Consider the following 5302-nt stretch of genomic DNA (forward strand, 5'->3'; position numbering starts at 1 on the left):
GTCAGTCAGCATGTTTTAGTTGTGCTGAGATGAATATGATGTGAAAGTTGTGCTGACACTAAACTGCAGACATCAGGCTGATATTATACTGATCCACACTGAGGATCTTCATGGTAAAGTCTGTTTTCTTCTTCTCTGGTTTAGTCCATTGACTGCAGCAGAACAATGTTCACATTTCAAACCTTCAAAGAAGAAGAAAAATCCTCCACTGGATAATTCACTGTGAAACTCTCCAACTCTTCATTCCACCTTAAAGTCTGTCTGACACTGAAATCCAAAGCAAAATGTGCGTTTGCTTTACAGACAGCAGTCCAACACAAACATACACACATCATCCAAAACACAGTCCAACATCCAAATCTCCTCCACTGCCAGCATGAATGATGGGAAAGAGAAGGAGGAACACTCTGACATTCAGGGTTAGAATGAGTTTCATGAAGCAGACTGTGAAGATCAAAGCTGCATTAGAAAGCTTACATGAATGAATGAGTGGACAGAAGTGGACAGAGATCATCTGAAGCACTTCAAAGGCTTTAAATCAGCACATTTCTCTGTATTCTTTATCAACTCTGTTAGTTTCTCTCAGTTTTCTGTGGAATGAAGCTAACAGCAGGCTAATAAGATGCTGACCAATAGGTTTCTATTAAAGGTTGTAATTTGTATATGAAAAAGTGCTTTGGCTCAGCAGGGATCAGCTTACAGGTAGAATACAGCTGCTGGATGGGATTAGCATGTCATAGCTATCTACCAAACTGCTAACTGGGGGATTTCAGGCCATCTATGGATCATTTTTGCTAACTGTTTATTCAGCTTAGGCTCACAGGGCTGCAGCCTGTGCCCTAGCTGTCATAGGGCAAGAGGCGTGGTCCACCTGCACAGGTGAGCAGTCCATCACAGGGCCAACAGAGACAGACAGAGAAGCACTCTCTCACATCCACACCTACAGCCAATTTAGAAGCACCAATGAACCTAAGCAGCATTTCATTGGACTGTGGGAGAACATCCAACCTCCACAGAAAGGCCAACAAGCTTCAACCTACAACCTTCTTGCTTTAAGGCACTAGTGCTAACCACTTTTCCCCATTTCAGCCCAAATCCTGCATCTTCCTGTTTCTGACTCCAGGCCAGCTCCACTAACACTTTCTCATCAGACACTGCCACCTAGTGGAGGAAGTCTTAGTTCCATTTGAAGCTTCAGGTGACAGTTAGTTCCTTTACAAAGAGGTGGAGGTGGTGGGGCCACAGCACCATCATCACTGAGTGCCATAGGACACTTAACCTTTGTTTCCATATGCTGGGAACTTCCTGTTGTTCCAAGGAGGACTGGAAAATGTGTGAAAATCTCCCAGTCAGTTCCTCACAGCACACTTCAATCATTTCCCTCCCACAGCATCAGGACCAGGGCTTTTTCTCTCTTTGCTCCCACTAAGAGATTTCCACACAAACACCTCATCAGTGGGACTCTCAGAGCTACCAGCCCTTTGCTACAATCACAAAGCTCTTCATTGAAATCAATGATATCAAAGCTGGAATCAAATGAGTCCAAGTCTTCTGCTGATTCAGCATCACATTCATCTTTGCTCCTTGTTCTGCATCCCCACCATGGACTTCATTCCTTTCCAAGCCAGTCTTGAGTGTCCTTTATTCAGCTCATCCTCTGCTTTACTTTTACACCTGATTTTAGCTGCTTTATCTCTCTTTCAACAAGTTTCTGTGCCTCAATCTTTTTCTTCTCTCCCTCATAACAAGACAGCTTCTTCTGCCTGAGAACATGTTGGAGTGATTTACTAATCCAGGGCTGCTTATTGGGGAAAATACTTCCTGTTTCCAAAGTAATCCCCATTTTTCCCAGAAAGAAATGTAAGTAGAAATCGATGATCTAAGTGAGAACATGAGCCTTTAAAAAGTCCCAGTGGGTGCAGTCAAAGCAGTCCCTCAGTCCCAGTATAGAGTCTTTGGTCCAGACTGGAACAACTGTGTGCCCAGTTTGAGCTCTCTTCAGTGCTGTGACCTGACAGACCCAGAGGGGCCATCACATCACATTTAGAAGCTCCCCTAATGGAGCCACAACACATGTCCAATACTTAGTCTGTCTTGTTGGACCAACTGGAAGAAATGATTCAAGGACTTAGTCACAGAACAGAGATTCAAATCTCCAAAATCCAACTGGCTGCATCAGGACATATAGTCTGAAACTCTGCACAGTTTCCTGTTTGAAGCTGCTTCCTGTTGGCTTCAGCTGTTTGGAGTTTCCATTTTCTAAACTTCTACATTCTGAACCTTCTTCAGCTCTGAACAGATGATGAAACACTGAATGATTTCAAGCTCACACTTTGTCTAATAAACTTACATCTTTCATTCTTTATACAGATTGATGGACTGTGGTTTGTCAGAGATCAGCTGTGATTATCTGGCAGCAGCACTGAAGTCCAACCCCTCCCATCTGAGAGAGCTGGACCTGTGGGGAAACAACCTGAAGGATCCAGATGTAAAGCAGCTGTCTGATCTTCAGCAGAGTCCAGACTACAGACTGGAGACTCTGAGGTCAGTAGAGTGATGGAGTGAGTGGGTGGTGCTGTCAGCAGTATTGTACTAAACACAGTCAGTATGAAACAAAGATCCAGTGTTTCCTGTAAAGCTGCAGCTTCTCAGTGAAGCTGTGAGAGGAGAATGGTGACAGGCTTCAGGATTGGACACAAACACTTCCTGTTTCTGACCTTTATGGTCACCATGGTAACGGCTGACACGCTCTGATCAAACACTGTCAACAGCCAATCAGCTCTCTGAACAAAGCAGCACGCAGACCAATGACTGCATTCATTTCCAAGTTTAAAGCAGTGAAGAACACAGTCTGTAGGTGAGGAAGAATTTAGTGAGAGCAGATGTTTGGATGGAATTCCTCCAGTTAACAGCTGGAACCATCCATCTGGATTGTTGGGCTTGTTGTTGGGGTTCCTACAGAGCTCAGAGTGGACACACCAAGGTTCTTCTAATGAATGAAAGTCCAAACTCAAACTAGGAGGGAAAAACATTTTCATCAACTTCAATAAAAATCCAAAGATTAGAAAAAGTGAAGCAACAATGAGTCCTAGTACAGTCCCAGCACTGAAGTCCCTGCTGCTCTTTATACTGGATGTGCTGCATCACTGACTGACAGCTGATGAAGAGTCTCTGGAAACACTCGTTTATCTCCTCTGCTCTTCCTTCTTCTCTCTGCAGGTGGAGCTGATGATGGTAAACAGGATGGCGAGTGTGCTGAGAGAGGAGGAGCTGTGTCCTGATGATCCAGAGAGGTTGAAGCAGCAGCAGCTTGTGTGTAGAGATGCTCTGACTGGGCCATGTTACTGGGAGGTGGAGAGGAGAGCTTCATCCAGCAGTGACTGACAGAGGAATGAGAAGAAGTGCAGATGACTGTCAGTGCTGCAGAGTGAACTGCTCTGAGAACAGCTCCACTGTCAGACACAATGTAGAGTCCAGCATCATCCCTGTGTGTCCCTCTGGATCTGACAGAGGATCATCAGTGTATCTGGACTGCTCTGCTGCTGCTCTGTCCTTCTACAGTCTCTGCACAGTCTCTGTCTGACTCTGGCTTCAGACCCTCCTGGATCAAACTCACCTGGAAAGACTTTCAAACATCACTCAATAGATTTGAATACAGAATATATTTGATATATACTGTAGATGTACTGTAGAGTTGCAGTTTGTCACTTGTAAATACAGTCTGTGAGCAGCTGTGAGCTGAAAGATCTTTCTAGAAACACGAAATGTTTTCACTCTTCTGTTGTTTTTTCATATATTTCCACAACATTAATATTGATCCCACCTGTCTCACCTGTTTCATGCTTTTATACATAATAACAGGACACGTGTGATCTGAGCGCTGCTGTGGTTGCTGTGCTGCACGTCTTCATTTAGATAACAGAGACATCTAGTGGTTCAGAGGGAGAACTGCAGGAGGTGGAGCTGTGTTTCAGCATGGAAAACTTTTTATCTTTTAGGCGCAGATACAAATATGACAAGTATCAGTGTGAGATACAAAAGGTCACATCAGTCAGCAGAGGGAACAGTGATCACACAGCAATGTAAGAATAGAAACATAACAGTGAATCTGGACATGTATACAGATGGAAGCAAACAAACAGGATGTAACACTACATTAAAGCCACAAATGGGAAGAAAACAAACACAAAGGAAAATATATTTGATCTCAGGAATCCAAATCAGATGCTTTAGAGCAGGGGTCGGTAACCCTGGAGGATTTGAGGAGGATTTGTATTGTCTGTTGTACAGTTCATTTGCTGTTATGGATAAAAAGTCTTTCTTTGTTTCAAAATAGCTGATAAATATTCACTGATAGCTGCAAACATCTGCGCACAAATATAATCCTATGAAGTGGTTCTATATAGTGTGTAATTTATTGCTAATGCAATCATATGGCACATTGACTTCTGAGGAAATGTTAGATGCACTCATCATCAGAAAGGTGTCCGACCTAAACCAGGAGGTTTAGAGCATCATAGAGTTTTTGTGGTTTGTTTTCTTTAAGTCATTTCACAGATTTTCTCTATAATTTCAATTCCTTGAATAAAACAACAAACTTAGGGGATGATTTTGTAATCCGACTTTATGTATGAAAGATTTGACTAAACGTAAAACAATCTTCCAACTCAGTCGTCATTCTTATCTTGTGAAATCAAACCAAATGTTCTGTTGTCTCTAAATCAGGGATTGATGAAATCTTTGGTTGCATCCATTTATGAACATGTTCTCATTCATATTAAATCGTAGTCTAAGTCCTTCTTTAGAGGGATAAATGTCATTCATTGTCTTCAAATGTGTTTCTGTTGTTTTGGGGGGAAGTTTGAAGTCCATTGTTCAAAGTCTGTTAATGAAACTTTATGAAGTTTATGTAGGATGTTTTTCCTATTTTGTATTTGTTTGAATTATGATGTATTTCTGACTCTTGCTGCCATGATGCCAGGTCTCTCTTGAAAACCACATTTTTAATCTCAATTAAATTTTCACCTGGAGAAATAAAGATGATAATAATAATTTTGTCTTCAGGGAATCATTTCTCTGTAAAACAGCTTCTTCTGAAACTCTTGTTACATTTCTTGTTTATTGTTTGCTGGTTGTAGAAAAATGTCATCGTCTCTGTGTGAACTTAAACTCTACATGTGGTGTCAGCTATAAACGAGCTCTAGAGTCTAATAACGATGCTTTTATTATTGTCTGGTATCCAACCTAACCCTGGGCCTCTGGCTGAATGTGAAACACCAGCAGATGTTAAAAACTGTCTGGG

The 5302-nt window shown here is 42.0% G+C and overlaps 1 long non-coding RNA gene across 1 annotated transcript; it reads left to right on the forward strand.

Annotated features, from left to right (window-relative positions):
• Window positions 1–1218: 1218 nt before the first annotated feature.
• LOC143416883 (uncharacterized) lies at window positions 1219–5052 on the forward strand. Its single transcript, XR_013097141.1, has 2 exons — window positions 1219–2544; window positions 3220–5052. It is a non-coding gene; the product is annotated as an uncharacterized LOC143416883 (long non-coding RNA).
• Window positions 5053–5302: the final 250 nt, after the last annotated feature.

The sequence above is a fragment of the Maylandia zebra genome, linkage group LG3 (assembly GCF_041146795.1).
Source record: "Maylandia zebra isolate NMK-2024a linkage group LG3, Mzebra_GT3a, whole genome shotgun sequence".
Lineage (NCBI taxonomy): Eukaryota > Metazoa > Chordata > Actinopteri > Cichliformes > Cichlidae > Maylandia > Maylandia zebra.